The 21,867-nt window shown below is 40.4% G+C and overlaps 1 non-coding gene across 1 annotated transcript; it reads right to left on the bottom strand.

The window, feature by feature from the left end:
* Positions 1 to 637: 637 nt before the first annotated feature.
* On the bottom strand, positions 638 to 801 carry LOC113893872. The gene has a single exon (XR_003511391.1). It is a non-coding gene; the product is annotated as a U1 spliceosomal RNA (small nuclear RNA).
* Between the last annotated feature and the right edge of the window lie 21,066 nt (positions 802 to 21,867).

The following is a 21,867-nucleotide window of genomic DNA, read 5'->3' as shown; positions in this document are numbered from 1 at the left end:
AATGCAAAGGACACTGATTCCATCCCTGGTTTGGGAAGGTCCAATATGCCAGGGAGCTATTAAATCCATGTGCCACAACTACTGGCCCAGTGCACCAGAGCCAGTGAGACACAACCGCTGAGCCTACGAGCTGCAGCTACTGAAGCCTGTGGGCCTAGAGCCCATGCTCCGCAGCAAAAGAAGCCACTGCAGAGGCCTGCACACTGCAACTAGAGAAGCTCACATACAGCAACAAAGACCTGCCACAGCCAAATAAATAGACAAACAAGTCTTTTTAAAAATGATAAGATTCTGATAGCTAGAACTATAACCAACACAACAACACAGCAGATGTCTTTGCTATACATCATCCTGCTCCAATAATTTCGAAAGCACCTATATCCAGCCGTTCTGGATGAAAATAAAAGACCCACAATTATGAAACCATTTTAGCACAATGACAACTTTAAAAATAATGTGAGCTACTATCCATATCATGACCTAATTTAATCCTTTCTCCAAGATGGATTTCTTTACAAACTAGACATGTCTTTTCTGTTTTTGGATCCCTTCAACCAAACATACTTATTAAATGAGAAAATGAGTGAATCGTCCTTCCTCCTTCTCTCTATCTCCCTCTCTCTCATTTTTTTTTTAAACAGGGAAAGCACGAACTCAATCCCCAACTACCACAAATTATGCAGTTGAGTTTTCCACCTTTGGGGACATCGCAGGGTGTAGCACCTCCAGAGTGCAATGAATAAGCTTTGTCCTGGGAAAACAACCTTTGTAATCATGGTATCTTTCCTGCCAGGTAAGTACTGAATCACTCTCTTGATAATTCCAAGAGGCGGGCAGGATATATGGAATCCATATATTATGGATATATTGTGTGCGTGTGTTTAACATATACAAACAAGTCAAAAACCCCTGTGTAAGTGTAAGATGTAGAGCTCTGGCCAAACCTTTCATTATCCCCTTTGGAAACATTATACAGGTATTGTAAATCTCCACCTTTGAAGCAAAGTAATTCCTTTTCTTTAATAATACTCTGGTAAACGTACCCAGGAGTGTTACCCATTCTTCTCTGTCTTTGACCATGCCGTTTCATAATGATGAGGAGAAGAAAAGACTTATTTAAGCACCTGGATGGAAAGTGATAGCCAACCCAACTTTTCTTTTTGAAAATATAGCATTAGTATTTGAGTATGTGTATGTCAAACGGGACTGATATGCATGGAGGGTGGAGGCCATCACTTGTACATTTCATGCTGAATCTGGTTCTGACTTTGGACTGTTTGGGGCTGTGGGTTGGTGGGAGGGATGTAGCATGTTCTGTGTTTATCAGTCTGCTCCATAGGCTATGGCAGGTGTGGAGATTACTTTCCAATAACGCCTGGAAGCAATATTCCTCCACCTTCACAGGAACTTGCCATCTGGCTCTGAGGGCCAGAGATAATTCAGTTTCTAAATAAGCTCAGCTTTAGGTCCTCCAGAGCAAAAACTGATAAATGAGTGAGATTACCCTGTTTTATGGCAGTGTCAATAACACACCAGCATTGGCCCCTCAGATGCCTTCAGAAAAGAAAGTGAAGCTTTTATTGAATTAACCTATCTCAAATCAAAGCACATTACTTAAGGGCTTAGGGGAGGGAGTTGCCAAACTTTATACATATACATAGAAAATACATTTGCATAGTATGTAGATCTTTTGTATGCAATCCTTGGTCTCATCAAGTGAAATACCAGAGTCAATTTTGGCCTTGTACACTCTAAAATGAATAATTTTACCCATTAAAATTTTCTTCCCAGAAAAAATGGCTAAAGCTGAAAATTTACTAAGCTGCCTAGATAATAAACTCTTTGGCTGGAGAAAACATAGGTGTACCCATCAAGTGAAGAGAAGATATAAAACTGTGACATAAACAATTTAGACCAAAAGACAAACCTTGGAGAAAAAGAGATCTTTTCCTTTCTGCTCTAATTATCTGAACCAGCTGTCAAAAGTGATCAAATTGATCAGATAATACCTTACATCTCCATTTGGATTTGTCCCTGTGGCCATTACCATCTTGGAATGGTTGTTTTGTATAAACAGCATCAGGTTGAAGAAAATTATGATTTGATGAGAAGAATTGGAGATGCTTGGAATGCATAGCATCCAGCATGGCCCTATTTCCCAGGGTCCCCTGAGATTATGTGTAGCAATGACAAGATGACATAATTAAATTAAGTGGCATGGCAAAAAGTAAGAAAGTAAGCCCACAGGGCTCCCTTGGGACAATAACAATGCAAACAGTTTTTAAATATGTCTTATTAAAAAGAGGTTCAATAAACTGGAATTATCTCAGCTTGGGAAAATAAAATATAGTTCTCTTGGGAAAACAGAATTTTCTTCTCTGGAGGAAGCATGGGGAGAAGAAACCTTCTTTGGGAGAGTAAAGAGTATGTGAAGTGAAAAGTCGCTCAGTCGTGTCCGACTCTTTGCGACTCCATGGACTATACAGTCCATGGAATTCTCCAGGCCAGAATACTAGAGTGTGTAGCAGTTCCCTTCTCCAGGGGATCTTCCCAACCCAGGGATGGAACCCAGGTCTCTCCCGTATTGCAGATGGATTCTTTACTAGCTGAGTTACCAGGGAAGCCCAAGAATACTGGAGTGGGTAGGCTATCCCTTTTCCAGCGGATCTTCCCAACTCAGGAATCAAACCGGGGATTCTTTACCAGCTGAGTTACCAGGGAAGCCCAAAAGAGTATGTATCTCTCTGAAATTAATATATATATATACACACATATATACATACATACAGTATTTGATACATGGAAAATGAAGTAGAAATGGTCGACATATTTTGGGAGTGCTTTTCCCTATAGAAGTCTCTTTTCTATCACTCTCTTTCCTGGCAGGCAAAACTAAGTGACCATGGATGCACCATATCTTGCCCTCTGATTGGATCAGCATGGACACCTGCATTGGTGTCAGGAAGTCTATTGGTGTCAGGAAGCCAATCAAATTCTCGCTCTTGAGAGAATGACCCACACACCAAGTTGCAACATGGTCAGTTCTGACCAAAACTAGATGCAAACCAAATTGAATAAGGAAGAGAAGTGATGAGTGAGATAGAAATAAGAGGAAGAAACCTCCAAAGAGAAATGAATGAGGCAGATACCATGGATGTGGCCCAGTCCCCAAAGCCTTCCCAGTGAAGCTCAGCTGAATCTAATTTCCTTTTTAAAGAAATATGTAAGGGTGCTTCTTATAGTATTATAATAATCCTCACTTCCCCCACTTTTCTTTTTAGTTAATTTCGACAGGCTTTTACTAATTTACAGCTAATGAATCCCTGAATAAGACAAAGAACAAGTATCTAAAGATAATAGCCTTGGAGTATGAAAACTATAGGAAATTGGGAATAAGGAAGGAGGGGATTTAATATTTATTTAAATGTATTCTATGTACCAGACATTCTGTTAGGTGTGTACTATTTTCATCTTTTTAGCAACTACATGTCTCCAGGACATTTTTATTTTAATCATACTGAAAAGGAAATGAGTTTCAGAGAGCTTAATAAACTTGCCTAAAGTCTCACAGAGTCAGGATTTAAACTCAGTACTGCCTGGCTTCAGAGGGTCTTCCCTTACATTGCCACCAGACTTGGGAATAATGCAAATATTGTTACCAGGTGACATCAAGGCTCCTGAAGACAATGATAATATAGGCAGCCATAAAATGATGGTTAATCTTATGTGTCAACTTGGAGATGTTCTTGGATAAGAATAGCATTTATGTTGGTGAAGTTTAAGTAAGCAGATTTCTCTCCATCATGTGGGTGTACCTCATTCAATCAGTTGAAGGCCTGAATAGAACAAAAAGATCAACTTCCTGGGACAAGAAGGAATTTTCCTTCAGATGGTCTATGGAGTTTATCTGTACCATTAGTTCTCCTGGGTCTGGAGCCTGCTGGCTAACACTGACGACTTAGACGTGCCGTTCTCCATAATTATATATATATATATATATATATATATATATATATATATACGCATTCCATGGGATTGCAGAGAGTCGGACACAACTGAGAAACTAACACACACACACACACACATACACACATAAAATTGATTCTGTTTCTGTGGAGAAACCTAACATGCCATAGAAAAAAATTGGATCAGAAAACCAACATTATGGAGAGTGATGAAAGCAAGATGGCCAAATAAGATGTCCTCTCTTATACCACCTCTGAACAACAATAATTTGGCATCCATCCATGGACAAAGGGGGCTTCCCACGTGGTGCTCATGGTAGAACCCACCTACCAATGCAGGAGATGTAAGAAACATGGGTTTGATCCCAGGGTCCAAAAGATCCCTTGGAGAAGGAAATGCAAACCCACTCCAAGATTCTTGCCTGGAAGACTCTAGAAACAGAGGAGCCTGGCAGGCTGTAGTCTGTGGGGTCACAAAGAGTCAGACACGACTGTGTAACTGAGCATGCATGTATAAACGAAAGTATCTTTGTGGGAGCTTTGTAGTCCAGGTAGGAGACAGTGAAGCCCTGGTAAAGTCTAAGACTGAGGAGAACCATTCTGAAGCTAGCTGCCAGGCGGCTGATTCACCAACCACGATCCTGGTGACAGATCTGTAAACAGCTCCGTATTCCTGAAGACTCGCCACAGTCCATTTATCTTGGTCCTGTCACCACTTACCCAGGAACCCTGGAGGACTCACACTCATCTGTGCATTGTGTAATAAGCACACAGAACTTGGTCCCAGTTGTAGTCTTGAAGTGGGCCATGAACCCCTCTTAGCTGTGGTCCCAGAGCCTCTGGAGGCAAGTCCACCAATTTCAGTCAGACTGTAGATTCTGAAAGGTCCCCCACAATGGAACTTTGGACCATCCCAGCCACAGTCTGTAAACTGTCCTGGTCACACAGGGCCTGATAAAACACACACCTGTGTGTAGCGTGTCCCGCCCCCCCGCCCCCGCCCCATTGATCCTGAAAAGGCCCTGTACTTAGCTCCAATCTCTCCAGCCACAGTCAGGGAGCAGTCCAGCCCACCTAGGGAACTAGTAGGAGACTCAGAATCAGGTCTGCAGACCTCAATCTTGGTTGTGTAATCTGAAACAGGTCTGTGGGTTGGTTCTAACTCTCCTCAACCACAGTCCAGGGCCAGCCCTGCCCACCTAGGGACGTGTTCAGTGGCTAGGCAGGAGGCTTCCCAGGGACCTGGTAGGAGCCACACCTGGGTGTGCAGCTGGCAATAAGCCCACTGCCTGAGGACCCAACCAGGGGCTCTGAAATGAACACTTGTCCCTGTGTCATCTTACTGAACAAGGTACTGGAATCTGATGCTACATCTATCCAGTGACTTTATTGCTTATACTACATCTTTCAGTTATAAAATTTCCTTTTGAATTTTATGCTTTCTATTTTTGGCTGGTTTTTCTGTCCTCTAGATTATGAGGATAATAGCTTATTTTAAATGGTTGTCCAATAATTCTAAAATCTGTGTTATCAGAGTCAGTTTCCATTGTCTCTTAACTATGAGTCATATTTTCCTGTTCCATTAAATGTCAAATAATTTTGAGTTGTATCCTGGAGACTGTGAATGATACATTGTCTAGACTCTTGATAGTGTTATATTCCTCTGAGGAGTATTGATTTTTGTTTGGTTTTTTTCAGTTAACTTCACTGAACTCAGCTATAAAATTATTTCTCCCTGCAATAGGAAACAGATGAAATTTTAATTCAGTCCTTTGAGCTTTGAATGAATTGTTAGGAGTTTGTATCTACATTATGCATGTATAGTTTAGAGATCAGCCAGAGACTTGATCAAAAGTTTATACACAGACTATGACTCTGTCTCTCTATTACCTTCAGCCAGGACTCTCCTCTTTTCCTATAATTGCTTTGAAATCTGTCTTCTAATTCTTCAAGCCGGTAATATTGTGGATTGCTATAAAAACAGGAAACTCACTCAGTGCCACTTCCTTTTTCCTAGTGTCAATCCATCCACAGATTCTGCCCATTTTGGTAATCTCTTCAGGTAATTACTTCTTATTTCTAGACTTTATATTGTTATGTTCAAGAAGGTCTGTCATATAGAAGTTACTCAGCTGTGACCAAAAGTGGCAGGTTAGCTAGAACGTTTGAGACAAATATTTGCAAATAACCTTGCACAAGCCCCATGGGAAGTATTCCTCTAGCTTTTTAGGAACAAATATTAAGAAGGTTTAGTGTTCAGGGACTAATTTTAAATGATGCCAACTTTAGGCATTACATGCTAATGTCACATTTCTAGTAAGTCGTGAAACAGGTAATCAGACACAGATGTTTTAAACTGGAATTTCCTTAAGTTCCAAATATCAAATTTCTAGTTTAGTAAGTAGCACATAACAAATATGTAAACTGTACAGTATGTGAGAATGTAATGCATGCTATAAAAAAGCAAAACCATAATAGGGGAATTGGGAGGGCAAGATAGGGAAAGAGAATATGGTCATTTAAATAGGACAGTTGGGGAAATAGGATATTCATTGAAAAGGTAGCATCCAAGCAGATTCTTGAGGGAAGTAGGCAATTAACCTTGCAGATATCTGGGGAATAGGTTCCAGGAAGAGGGAACAGCATCATATACAACATGGACTAAGTGCTGCATATTTAATTCTTCTAATAATCCAAGGAAGAGATTTTATTACCTCTGTTTCAAAGATGTGGGAACAGGTCCAGGGAGGTTAGACAATTTGTCTATGGTCATACTGTTGGTGAGCAACAAAACCAAGTTCTTTCAATCAATTGTTGAAAGCCCTAGTCCCCACCCTTAAGGTGCATGTACTGTAACACAGATTAGGCAAACAGATGTTTCAAAATAACATAGGAGAGCCTCCCTGGTGGCTTAGCAGTAAAGAATCCGCCTGCAATGGAGGAGAATAAGGTTTGATCCCTGGGTCAGGAAGATACCCAGGAGAAGGAAATGGCAACCCACTCCAGTATTCTTGCCTGGAGAATCCCATGGGTAGAAGAGCCTGGCAGGCTATAATCCATGGGGTGGCGAAGAGTTGGACACCACTAAATGTTTGAGTGTGTATGCAAAAAAAAGGGGGATTTTAACAGAGGTCTACAAGGACATGGAGGTGAAGGCTTTTTGCATAATTCACACTGAAAGTTGACTAAACAAAGGAACACCAGAAAATTCATTATCTACTACATCTGGTGGAGTTAGTAATATTTCTGCTTGTGTAAACCCTGGAGTGAGTCATCTTGCAGTTCTTGATAACCCTGTTTAAAGTTGGTTTGGATCTGAATTCAGGTCATCTTTCTATAAGAGAGAAAGGAAGGAAGAAAGGAAAGAAGGAATGGAGGAGGGGGTTAGGGGGATGGGAAAAGAAAGGAATGGAGAAATGAAGGAAGAAGCAAAGGAAGGAAGAAGAGAAGAAGGTAAGAAGGAAGAAGAAAATGTCCAGAGAAAATTCTTGATAGAATTTCACCTTCCTCTGAGCAGGTGTACCTTCCTTATATCAAAACATCACAATGTACACCTCAAATACTTATAATGTTTACTTGTCAACCACACCTTATAAAACAGAAAGCAAAGAAATAAAGAGGCACCCCTGAAAAAAAGTTTTGGCCACTAGACCATGTCCCCAGGTGAACTGGTAAATACTGTCAATACTGAGATTGACCAAGATCCCAAACTGAAACTGCATACCTGAAGTAGCATGCACACATCTCTAGAAACACTTGTTTAACTGCTCCAAGATTCACACTCTTTATTTGTAAAACAAACAAAAAAAAAAGGGTCATATTATTTCCTCTTTCATAGGACTGTCATGAGTGTTAAACAGAATAACACAATGCTTATCATATGTTAAGTGCTCAATTCGTTATAACGGTTTCTATTTCCATTCCAACCTGTTTCTTGAACTTTAATCTCAAGAAGTGCTTGGTGGTTATTGATTTTACATTTCATTTCCTGGTTTATGTAAAATATTTGGAAACTAAGTCATATAGGATAACTAGTGAGAAAAGCACAGCAATTTGGAGAAAAAAAATAACTTGGATGTCACCCTGCTTCTGTCAGTTATTAGCTATAGGAACTTCTAGAAGTTACTGATGACTCACAAGCATGGAATCAAGATTGCCAGGAAAAATATCAATCTCAGATATGCAGATGATAACCACTCTATGGTAGAAAGTGAAGGAGAACTAAAGAGCCTCTTAATGAGGGTGAAAAAGGAGAGTGAAACAGCTGGCTTAAACTCAACATTCAAAATACTAAGATCATAGTGTCCAGTCCCATCACTTCGTGACAAATAGATGGGGGAAAAGTGGAAACAGTGACAGATTTTATTTTCTTGGCTCCAAAATCACTGCAGGCAGTGACTGCAGCCATGAAATTAAACGATACTTGCTCCTTGGAAGAAAAGCCATGCCAAATCTAGACAGCATATTCAAAAGCAGAGACATCACTCTGCCAACAAAGGTCTGTCTAATCAAAGCCATGGTTTTTCTAGTAGTCATGTATGGATGTGAGAGCTGGACCATGAAGAAGGCTGAGTGCTGAAGAATTGATGTTTTTGAATTGTGGTGCTGGAGAAGACTCTTGAGAGTCCCTTGGACAGCAAGGAGGTCAAACCAGTCAATCCTAAAGGAAATCAACCCTGAATATTTATTGGAAGGACTGATGCTAAAGCTGAAGCTCCAATACTTTGGCCACCTGATGCAAAGAGCTAACTCAATGGAAAAGACCCTGATGCTGGGAAAGATTGAAGGAAGGAGGAGAAGGAGATCACAGAGGATGAGATGATTGGATGGCATCACTGACTCAATGGACATGAGTTTGAGCAAACTCAGGGAGATAGTGAAGGACAGGGAAGCCTGGTGTGCTGCATGCTCCATCTATTTGACAGGGTCGCAAAGAGCTGGGCACTTTGTGATTGAACAACAACAGAAGTTACTGAACCTATTTCCTCACTGGAGAGATTTTTTAAGAGAGCAATTTTTAATTATTAGCAATAAATAGCTATAATTTATTGATGCTTACTCTGGGCCAGCAATTGTTCTAAATATCTATAATGTTATGAAATCCTTATAAGGTAGATATTATGTAGTAATATTAGGAGTATCAAAAGAGGATGATGATGACTGAAAAGCTTCTGGTATTCTTGAAAATTTGTAGCCTCCTTTGGGAGTATTTTCTCATCTCCCTGGTCACTTCACTTTAGAATGACCCAAAGCTCAGACCTGTATCCTACTTTTATCAGTTCCACCTCCCATGGAATCTCATCCAACCCCCAACTTTAAATACCATCTATCAACTAATCACTTGCCAATTTGTGTTTTCCAGCCTCAGCATTTCCCTTGAGTCCTAACTGCTTATATGCTAGTGTTTAGTCTGTATTTTGGAGAAGGTGATGGCGCCCAACTCCAGTACTCTTGCCTGGGAAGTCCCATGGACAGAGGAGCCTGGTGGGCTGCAGTCCATGGGGTCGCAAAGAGTCGGACACGACTGAGTGACTTCCCTTTCACTCTTCAGTTTCATGCACTGGAGAAGGAAATGGCAACCCACTCCTGTGTTCTTGTCTGGAGAATCTCAGGGATGGGGGAGCCTGGTGGGCTGCTGTCTGTGGGGCCGCACAGAGTCAGACACGACTGAAGTGACTTAGCAGCAGCACAGCAGCAGTCTGTATTTTCAAACTTAACATGTCCAAAATGGAAGTTTTTCCCTAAAACCCATTCCATCCACAGTATTCTCTATCACATGTATTGGCAATTCCATTTTCCTATTTGTAAGCCAAAATTCTTGTAGTCATCTTGACCCTCTCCAACATACTGCAGCCAATCTTCTGCGTGCATGGTTTGTGTCCCTTCAGAAAACATCTAGTATCGAATAACTTATCATTTCCACTGCTACTACCTTGGTCTGGACCTCCATAGTCTTTTGCTTGGTTAATGCCAGTGCCTCCTAATTGGGCTCCCTGCTTTGGCCTTAATATTCTCCCCACCAATTCCCCACTCTCACACTCCTGCTGGAATCTATCCTCAACCCTGAAGCAAAGGTGATCCTGATAGAAAATAAGTCAGATCATGTCACTCCTTTGTTTAAGCCCTTTTTCTCATGGGTTTCCATGCCTCTCAGAGAAAAGCTGAAAATCTTCACAATGGCTTTCAGGGTCCTATGCTAGTCCTCACGCCTCTTCTCTCATCTGCATCACTGTGATCTTAGCTGTTTTTCCTCCTTTCTTGCTCATGTCTTACCTTCCTTGAGGTGCCTAGAATGCCCTGGGCACACTGCCACGAGGGCTGGGTGTTTGCTTGTCCCTCTGCCCTGAATGTTCTTTCATAGCCTCAGTTTCTCTCTTCCATCCTTCATGTTTCTGTGCAAATGTTTCCTTGACAGTTAAACCTGCCCATCAAGACCAGCTATATAATCTTTGGACTCAGTGCAAAACAAAAATTCAGAGACCTCTTATTCAGAAAATATTAATAGATGTTCTAAGAAGTCCAGCAGCAGTAACTTTATTTAACTCAAAGCTAGCCAAACTTATTTAAGTTTGGCTATATATATATATATATAACTTTATATATATATATTTATATATATATAACTATATATATATATTTATATATATAACTTTATTTTTATATATATAACTTTATATAACTATATATATATATATAACTATATATAACTTTATATATATATTTGCAGTTTTTGCATTTGCAAAATGCCTGGCAGAAATTAGAAGATCTCTTTCAATTCCAAAATTTCATAAATCCATTCTTGTATCAATATTAATAATCTATAAAATCACATAATTACATTTTATCACATATAAATTATATAAATGTATCACATATACTGTATGTGGTAAAATGTGATTTATGCAATATAATTAAATGTATAATATATATTTATAATATATAATAACATATTTGTAAAATATATAATATGTATTTATATTTTATCAAGGTATGAACTTTTAATCATTTTCCTTTAGCTTTATAGGAAGTTTGTCAAGCAAATATGGAAAATGAGAATATGCCCTTTGCGTGATTTCTCCAAATATGTTTGAAAAATAATATAACAAACTTGGACAGTATGTCTTTTAAATTTTTATGTTAGCATTCTTCTAGTTTTATTTTCCTTAAGATATTTGCAAGATTCTAGTGTTTTGGCAGGAAATGTGACTTTCATTCTTTGGATCTAAACCCTTAAGACTGAATTATGGTAATGAATAACTTCAGAGATGACAGTCTCTATACGTGTAAAGGTGGGAGATTTCTTCTGAAACAGAAGAGGAGGGTGTCAAATGAACTGAGAACTGTCTTTTTCTGACCATAACTGAGGGGATGAGGGGAGATCCATGTGCACTCGCTTCCATAGGGTATTTCTTTACTTTCTTGCTGAGAGGATGCTTAGCCATATATATATATGTGTGTGTGTATATATATATAATTATATATATATAATTATGCAGATTATTGACTGATTCATGTGTGCTAAGTTGCTTAGCCATATATATATGTGTGTATATATATATATAATTATATATATATATTATTCAGATTATTGACTGAGTCATGTGTGCTAAGTTGCTTTAGTCTTGCCTGACTCTGTGCCTATGGACTATAGCCTACCAGGCTCCTCTGTCTATGGAATTTCTGAGGCAAGAAGACTGGAGTGGGTTGCCATTTCTTTCCCCAGGGGATCTTCCTGAACCAGGGATTGACCTGCATCCCTTATGTCTCCTGCATTGGCAGGCAGGTTTTTTACCACTAGCTCCACCTGGTAAGCCCATATAGACAGGTATATTTAGAATATATAGGTATATATAATATATAATACAGATAGGCATATATAATATAGATAGGTATATATCATAATTATTGGAGAAGGGCATGGCAACCCTCTCCAGTATTCTTGCCTGGAGAATCCCATGGACAGAGGAATCTGGTGGGCTCCAGTCCATGGGGTTGCAAAGAGTCGGACACGACTGAGCAACTAACACATATCATAATTGAATTATATATATAATACAATTATACATATAGATAGGTAGATATGTGCTATCTCCGTGTTGCTCAGGGTAAAAGATCAGGCTTCTTTTTTAAATTACCATGCATTTACTTATGTTTTTGAAAAACATAATGAAAAAATACTAGAATAAAGGAATCTAAAATAACAAAGCCATACATAGTACAAAGTCAGAAACATGAGATTCAATAAGCATAAAATCCCTCTGTCAAATTTCTATAAAAATTTCTCAGTGCTTATCCTCGGTTCCTGTATTTGTATCACCTCAGACCAGAACAAATATTTTGCGGGGATTGGCCTCAGCCCATGTACTACGTTTCGAGCAACACAGATCTGGATCTCTTACTTTTGCCACTAATTTGGGTGCTAAGTCACTCAGTCATGTCTGACTCTTTGTGAACCCATGGACGCCTTTGTCTGTGGAATTCTCCAGGCAAGAATAATGGAGTGGGTCGCCATGCTCTCCTCCAGGGGATCTTCCCAATCCAGGGATCAAACCCGGGCCTCCTGTATTGCAAGAGGATTCTTTTATCATCTGAGCCACCAGAGAAGCCCTTTACCACTAATTTAGTATATAGCAAATACTACCATTTAGTGAGATTTATCTTTTTATTTCCTTGAGAGCAACAGAGATCTATTTGTGACCTCGAAGTACATTGGGGAAAACACTGTACACAGTAGGTGCTCAATGAATGTGTCCTGATGTGCACATACCTGATACACTGTGTAAATGAGAGATAGGTAAGTAGGTAGATAGAGCTTAAAAAAAAAAAACAAAAAAAAAAACCAGCATTTTTATCTCCTTTATACCCATTTCTGGCCAAAGCCAACAAAGAAACAAAAAAGTCTCTTTAGAAAATTTCCAAAATAAATAAAAGCTATTTGAGGGCAAAAAGTTTATGATATACAGAAAACCAAAACATAATAGTTTTAGAAAGCTTTTAAATCTTTTTAAGGGGAAGTTGTACTTATCCATTAACAAACCTGTATGTAGCTGTCTTGCTTTAAGAGGTCTCTTGAGACAGAGATTTCAAAACTCCCCATAGGTATCCCAGTTGTGCATAATGCTACTTCAAAGCAACAGTGTATGTCATTTTCATAAGAAAGAAAATGAATTTCTTGTATCATTTAATCTTTCTTGATAGAAAATTCAACTCTAAAATTCACAAAAGGAGAAGGGTGTTGTGCTAGTCACAGAATCATCTCTGACTCTGAGATGCCATGGACTGCAGCCCACCAGGCTAATCTGCCCATGAAATTCTCCAGGCAAGAATACTGGAGTGGCTTGCTGTGCCCTTCTCCAGGGGATCTTCCTGACCCAGAAGGGAGATGCCTAACTAATCTGCTTTTAAGAGTTAGATGTTTTTCTTCATTTGCCTTTACAGCTCAAATGGCAAAAGGTTGTTATAAATTGAATACATTTTCATGCAGGCTGCTAGCCATTTTGTAGGTATTAAAGAGCAGAAGGATCTTTAATCTGCAGTTCACTCCTAGCAAGAAAGAATTCTTTAGGTGGATTCATCTCAATGTATGGCAAAACCACTACAATATTGTAATTAGCCTCCAATTAAAATAAATAAATTTATAAAAAAAACTAAATAAATACTATATGGTTAACTTCTTTTGTACAAACTAAGTTACGCTAGCAAAAAGATGGGTGGTGAAGTGAACCCTTGCCATCCTTGTCTAGAAAGCGGGATTTCTTGGGAGTGAAAATCATACTGCCCTGTAACCAACAAGTGGGCTGGTGACTACTGAGTTCTACAAGAGAACAAGGAAGGGCAGGTATGTCATAGAATCCCAGATATTGAATTTGGAGATGTGCTCCATTTAATCAGCTCTTCATAGCTGTCTCATGTTTCCTCTACTTCCTCCACCTTCAGCTTCAGGATAAGTTGATCCACTGCCTACATTTGGACTGAAGCTCATTGTTCCATACAAAATATTTATTGGGATCACAAACCAAAAAACTGATTAGTTGGGAAATATAAAGATTTGAAAGTACTTTTACAGTAATAAAGAACAAAACTACAATAAAATAGAAACAGATTAGAATGACTCAAGTGCATCTGAATGCTCATGTTAAAAATGGCAAAGATTCATTTAAGTTTATAAAGGAGGTCCATATCAAACCCATTGAAATGGGTGAAGAACAGGTAGTTAGTTCATCCATGAGAAAACACAAATAGGAAACACATAATTTAAAACATTTTTAAATCTTTGCTAGTGATGAAATAAATAGTAAAAATATGTTTAGAAATGTTGAATTATATTGAAGTTAGACTCGTTGGAAAAGCCCCTGATGCTGAGAAGAATTGAAGGCAAAAGGAGATGAGACTGGCAGAGGATGAGATGGTTGGATAGTATCACTGACTCAAGGGACATGAATTTGTTTAAACCATGAGAGATAGTGAAGGACAAGGAGGCTTGGCATACTGCAGTCCATGGGGTTGCAAAGAGTCAGACTGAACAATGGCCAGTCCAGGTTCGATGCAGGATACTGGATGCTTGGGGCTGGTGCACTGGGAAGATCCAGAGGGAGGGTATGGGGAGGGAGGAGGGAGGAGGGTTCAGGATGGGGAACACAGGTATACCTGTGGCGGATTCATTTCAATATTTGGCAAAACTAATACAATATTGTAAAGTTAAAAAAAAAAAGATTTTAGAAACAAGCATTCATTAAAAATTAACATTGATACAAATTATATATTTGAATGGAAACTAGAAAATTCACACACATTTGATATCATTCTGAGTTGGTAATTCACAAATCATAAGCCACACATAAAACTATAAAGAGAAACAAAAAATGCAGAAAAATACAAAAAAATATCCATAACCATTTAGGCCTAAAAAAAACCACAAAGGAATTTATTCTAAAGCTGTAACTCAACAGACTCAAAAATCTATAAGCACAGAAGATACTTTTTGTAACTAACAGAAACTTACTAAACAACAAAGGAAGATTAAGTAACTAATAAAAATACTATTTTACAAAGCTACATAGACGCCTAAAAGAATAGTGATTACAGAATGTAAAATGAACACCAAAAAAATGCAAAACAACTCCAGCCATTTAAAAACTGTGTACATGTGATGAATTGCACAATTAAAAATATGCAAGTGGTTTTCAAGTGATAGGGTAAGATTCCCCCCCCCCTTTTTTTTTTTTGCAAATTCCTTTGCTAGGACTTTGTACAGTCTATGTATTTTTTCACTTAAAAATTTTTTGTGAGGGAGAAAGGAGGAAAGGATGAATATCTGGAGAAGATATTTCTCCCCCTTCACCTTACAGTCAGTTTCTGCCGACACTCAATTTTCTGCAGCGCTGTCAGCTCCCTTTCGGAGGAGTTGATGTGTAGGGCTTAATCCTGTCTGCGGGCTGCCTCTCTATTCAAGACGGTATGCAAATACTTCCAAACCAGAGCATTTTAGACCTATTCACGGCTCAAGACAACACACTTTTCATTAGCATTTGAAGTGCGAGGGCTGAAAAAGGGGAATGAACAACTTTTTTTTTTTCTTTTTCTTTTTTTTTTTCTTCTTTTGGCTCGAAGCTTTGGGGAGACTTGAAAATGTACGTTTTTCATCCCTTTGCAACACATCAGCATTGGCGCTAAACTTCAGAGAGACGCATTGACTGCCCTCAGGGGAACGCATTCAGGGGGATTTTTATACATACACAGAGGGCCATCGCCTGAAATAAATCACAGAATGGAGGTGGCAGAGATGAAGAGAGAGGGGTTCAGTGGGCTAAGCTACGCGTCCAGAGGCATGAATTTAAATCACGATTTATTTTCTTCTCACTCTGCTCTTGCGTGAACCTCAGTTTCTTAATCTCCAGCAATGAGGAGGGGGTGCTGGTGGGAGAAAAAGCCTCAGATTTAAGATGCAGCTCAGGACTCTCAGAAAACAGCCCTCCAGAGGGACTGTCTTGCAGCCCAGTGGTTAGAATCTGATGCTCTGAAATCTAGGTCACAAGTTCAATCCCCTTCTGGGTCAGTTAGCTTTTCTCTGTTCCACAGCCACAGACTAAAGGCCTGAGCCCCTTATTCAGGCCGAATGTCTAACAAAATGTGTGCCCTGGTCACTGCACAAAACAGCCCAACCAAAGCCTAGCAAATCTATCCTCCACTGTGGGGACCTGTTAGGAAGCAAGCCATTACTGGGGCCTCAAAGGCAGGAGAATGCAAGAACACAGTGGAGCAGGGGTGGTGAGGAGTAGGTGCTGGAGGCAGCCAGACTCGGGGGGTGGGAGGAACCTCAGCCCTGCAATTTACTGTGTGGCTCTGGGTATGTTATTTAACTTTCCTGAGCCCCAGCTGTAGACAGGTAGCTCCTCCATAGGACTGTATCAATGACTGAATGTGTTAATGGACCTTAAAAAACTAACACTGTGCCTGGTGTGTACTGAACACTCAGTTAAAACTTGCCAGGGTGGTCATCACTGATCCCCAAGGTAAAGCAGTACTCTAAGGCTATTTTAGGATTCTGAAGAAGACGATTGTGTATATGAAGGTAAAACAGATAGGGTCTCTGGATGATATCAGGAAAGATTATATCACGCCTGAGATATACCAGGTACCATGATAGACTTCTGGAGGAGCAGTGCTAACAATAATGGGCTTCCCAAGTGGACTAGTGGTAAAGAACTTGCCTGCCAGTACAAGACACATAGAAGACATGGGCTTGATCCCTGGGTCAAGAAGATCCCCTGGAGGAGGGCATGGCAACCCACTCCAGTATTCTTGCCTGGAGAATCCCATGGACAGAGGAGCCTGGCAGGCTACAGTCCATAGCGTCACAAAGAGTTGGACATGACTGAAGCGACTTAGTATGCACGCACTTATAAAAATAATGAATCCTAACATGGGTCTTGTCCCAAGGAACTTATAAAGCTAGATGACCCAACGATAGTTGAAACTATAGTTGAAATCCTGATTTCAATCAATCCGCAACTGGGTTTCACTGGATCAGATAACCTTTTGATGCTTCAGTTTCCTTAACTATTATAAAAAGGAGATAATAACTACGTGCTTTGAAGGGTTGTTCTGGAATAAAATGAGTAACACTGGGTACATGTGAAGCACTTGAAATTTATAGTTAGTCTTTAAATGAGTGACTATTTCTACTGTAAGAAAACAAAAACACACTCTTGCCATTCTTCAGCTTTGAAAAAGTTACAGTATCCAGTTGCAAACTAGATCACAGAGTTGGTATTTTAAAAATAATCTGATGACAACTTACCTTTATAGTTATGCTTTTGTGACTCTCATCCACAGCATTCCCTGTATAACAAGCCTCTTAGTCCAGGTAAGGTGAACTATGGGTTCACCTTTGCTCAATGCTTCCTTGCTTTTACTTCGTTCTCACACATATCCTCAAGAGCATCTCTCCTAAACAAACTTTTTCTCTCTAATTTGTTTATCTAGTGAAAAATGCTCAGGATGTCCTTTTTCTCAGAAGCCCTCTTCAAGCCATCCAGGAGAATTTTTTGCCTTCTCTAACTACAGGATTCTACATGTCAAAGATAAATGGCCCAGACCCAAAGCCTCTTAGAGTGGATTTGAGACAGGAGGGAAGGAGGCAGAGCACAACCATTTAGAGTGATATAGCCTAAAGGAAATCAGTCCTGAATATTCATTGGAAGACTGATGCTGAAGCTGAAACTCCAATACTTTGGCCACCTGATGTGAAGAACTGACTCATTTGAAATGACCCTGATGCTGGGAAAGATTGAGGGTGGGAGAAGAAGGGGACGACAGACGATGAGATACTTGGATGGCATCACTGGCTCAATGGACATGAGTTTGAGTAAACTCCGGGAGTTGGTGATGGACAGGGAGGCCTGGCATGCTGCAGTCCATGGGGTTGCAAAGAGTCAGACATGATTGAGGGACTGAACTGAACTGGTAGCCTTTGAAGGGGCTTCCCTGGTGTCTCAGACAGTAAGTAATCTGTCTGCAATGCGGGAGACATGGGTTTAATCCCTGGGTTGGGAAACATGGCAACCCACTCCAGTATTCTTACCTGGAGAATCCCATGGACAGAGGAGCCTAGTAGGCTACAGTGCATGGGGTCGCAAAGAGTCAGACACGACTGAGTGGACTAAGCACAGCATGTGCATACATACATGCATAGCCTTTGAGCCAGTGAAGTTGCTTAGTCGTGTCTGACTCTTTGTGACCCCATGAACTGTAGCCTGCCAGGCTCCTCCATCTATGGGATTTTCCAGGCAAGAATACTGGAGTGGGTTGCCATTTCCTTCTCCCATAGCCCTTGAGGACATGACAAAAACTAGTTAGAACCTAGACCCAAGCAGGCAGAAGATTCAAATTTTCATAGACCTCGAGCCTCATTATATGCTTATTGTAATACATTAGCCTATGCTAATGACATACCCACAGGTATCAGGACAGTTCCCACCATAAAGGCCAGAGAGTGGGCCATGGCCCAATTCCTGGAAATCCCCATCACTTTCCCAAAATAGTTGGTATAATCCTCCCACTTATTAGCCTAAAAAACTACCCAGTCCATAAAAACTAGCCACCCCATACTTCAGGGCTGCTCTCATTTTCTGAGATGATCCCATGCCCTGGGGCCACTCTCACCTTCTGAGGTGGACTGAATTCTGCCTATGGAATGTGTTTCTCAATAAACCTGCTCTCCCTTTATTATCACTCACTCTTGTGTTCTTTCCTGCTCAAAGCTAAGAACCCTTGCTTAGCTGCCCAGGAACTTGCCTGAGACCTAGAACATGACCATCCTCTTGTGCCCCCTCTTCCTGCAGCATCTTTACAAAGGAAGAGGAAGAAGTTGGTCTTCCTCTCCTTCCCACTTTTCCTTTGATTATAAAAATGCAGCCTACTTAGGTCTTGGGGTAGAGCCTTTTGACTGCCCACTTCTATCCTTCAAAAGCGTCCTTTATTAATAAATCTCTTGCATGCATGCTGAGTTGCTAAGTCATATCCAACTCTTTGTGACTCCGTGGACTGTAGCCCTCCAGGCTCCTCTGTTCATGGGATTCTCCAGGCAAGAATACTGGAGTGGGTTGCCATTTCCTCCTCCAGGGGATCTTCCTGGCCCAGGGATTAAACATGTGAAGTTTCCTCTGTCTCCTCATTGGCAGGCAAATTCTTTACCACTGAACCCCCAGGGAAGCCCATTAATATATCTTCTTCTTATCTATTTCTTTGCCTCTCACTGAATTCCTTCTGTACAAAGATATAAAGAAACTGAGCTTAATTAAGTCCTGAGATGAGTTGGGTGGTTTCAATTGGAAGACTGTGGGTTCAAGTTGCATCTGAGGCCTGGTTTCAGATCTGCTTAAATCAGGGACAAAACTTACAGAAAATAATGAAATAGAGGTTTCCAGTTGGTCTTTTAGGGGAGGCAGTCTCTCTGCCTTAGAAGGATTGAACTGAGGATTGCTAGACTGAGACTGCAGCTAGGATTAACGGGAGAGAGTGCGGTGGTTGATTAAGGATGTCTGCGTCAGTTGCTGGAAAGGAGAGTGGTGGTTGTACTTTTGTTACATATTTGCAAACTCTGCCTGAGGAGTTGTAATATGTTCATCAGTTCAGTTCAGTCACTCAATCGTGTCTGACTCTTTGCAACCCCATGAATCGCAGCACGCCAGGCCTCCCTGTCCATCACCAACTCCAGGAGCTCACTCAAACTCACGTCCATCGAGTCAGTGATGCCATCCAGCCATCTCATCCTCTGTCGTCCCCTTCTCCTGCCCCCAATCCATCCCAGCATCAGAGTCTTTTCCAATGAGTCAACTCTTCACATGAGGTGGCCAAAGTATTGGAGTTTTAGCTTCAGCATCAGTCCTTCCAATGAACACCCAGGACTGATCTCCTTCAGAATGGACTGGTTGGATCTCCTTACAGTCCAGGAGACTCTCAAGAGTCTTCTCCAACACCACAGTTCAAAAGCATCAATTCTTCAGCGCTCAGCTTTCTTCACAGTGCAACTGTCACATCCACACATGACCACTGGAAAAACCATAGCCTTGACTAGATGGACCTTTGTTGGCAAAGTAATGTCTCTGCTTTTGAATATGCTGTCTAGATTGGTCATAACTTTCCTTCCAAGGAGTAAGCGTCTTTTAATTTTATGGCTGCAATCACCATCTGCAGTGATTTTGGAGCCCCCAAAATAAAGTCTGACACTGTTTCCACTGTTTCCCCATCTATTTGTCATGAAGTGATGGGACCAGATGCCATGATCTTAGTTTTCTGAATGTTGAGCTTTCAGCCAACTCTTTCACTCTCCTCTTTCACTTTCATCAAGAGGCTTTTTAGTTCCTCTTCACTTTCTGCCATAAGGGTGGTGTCATCTGCATATCTGAGGTTATTGATATTTCTCCCAGCAATCTTGATTCCAGCTTGTGCTTCTTCCAGCCCAGCGTTTCTCATGATGTACTCTGCATAGAAGTTAAATAAACAGGGTGACAATATACAGCCTTGACATACTCCTTTTCCAATTTGGAACCAGTCTGTAGTTGTATATCCAGTTCTAACTGTTGCTTCCTGACCTGCATACAGGTTTCTCAAGAGGCAGGTCAGGTGGTCTGGTATTCCAATCTCTTTCAGAATTTTCCACAGTTTATTGTGATCTACACAGTCAAAGGCTTTGGCATAGTCAATAAAGCAGAAATAGATTTTTTTCTGGAACTCTCTTGCTTTTTCCATGATCCGGTGCCAAACATTTTATGTGGATGTTTGAGGTCAACTTAAAATGAGCTCTACCACGTTTCCTCTTCTCTTCCTAATTATTTCCTGGTATTTTCACCCATACCTGGAAAAGGTCAGTTTTCATTCCAATCCTAAAGGCAATGCCAAAGAATGTTCAAACTACATTACAATTGCACTCATTTCACATGCTAGCAAGGTAATGCTCCAAATCCTTCAAGCTAGGCTTCAGCCATAGGTGAATTGAGAACTTCCAGATGTATAATCTGGATTTAGAAAAGGCAGAGGAAACAGAGATCAAGTTGCCAACATCTGTTGGATCATAGAGAAAGCAAGGGAATTTCAAAAAAACATTTACGTCTGCTTCATTGACCACACTGAAGCCTTTGTGTGGATCACAACAAACTGTGGAAAATTCTTAAAGATCTAGGAATACTAGACCAGCTTCTCTGTCTCTTGAGAAACCTGTATGTAGGACCAGAGCAACACTTAGAACTGGACATGGAACAACAGACTGGTTCCAAATTGGGAAAGAAATATGTCAAGGCTGCATATTGTCACCTCCTTATTTAACTTATATGCAGAATACATCATACAAAGTGCCAGGCTAGATGAAGCACAAGCTAGAATCTAGATTGCCAGGAGAAATAACCTCAGATATGCAGATGACACCACCCTTATGGCAGAAAGCAAAGAGGAAATAAAGAGCCGATGAGAGTGAAAGAGGAGAGTGAAAAAGTTGGCTTAAAACTCAACATTCAGAAAACTAAGATTACGGCATCCGGTCCCATCACTTCATGGCAAATAGATGGGGAAAAATGCAAACAGTGACAGTTTTCATTTCATGTGCTCCAAAATCACTGCAGACAGTGACAACAGCCAGGAAACGAAAGACACTTGTTCCTTGGAAGGAAAGCTATGACAAACCCAGATAGTGTATGAAAAAGCAGAGACATCATTTTGCCAACAAAGGTCCATCTAGGCAAAGCTATGGTTTTTCAGTAGTCATTTATGGATGTGAGATTTGGACCATCCCGAAGGCCGAATGCCAAAGAACTGATGTTTTCAAACAGTGGGGTTGGAGAAGACTCTTGAGAGTTCCTTGTACAGAAAGGAGATCAATCCTGAATATTCATTGGAAGGACTGATA

Source organism: Bos indicus x Bos taurus, chromosome 5, assembly GCF_003369695.1.
Source record: "Bos indicus x Bos taurus breed Angus x Brahman F1 hybrid chromosome 5, Bos_hybrid_MaternalHap_v2.0, whole genome shotgun sequence".
In the NCBI taxonomy this organism is placed as follows: domain Eukaryota; kingdom Metazoa; phylum Chordata; class Mammalia; order Artiodactyla; family Bovidae; genus Bos; species Bos indicus x Bos taurus.
This window is presented reverse-complemented; position numbering and strand designations above follow the sequence as displayed.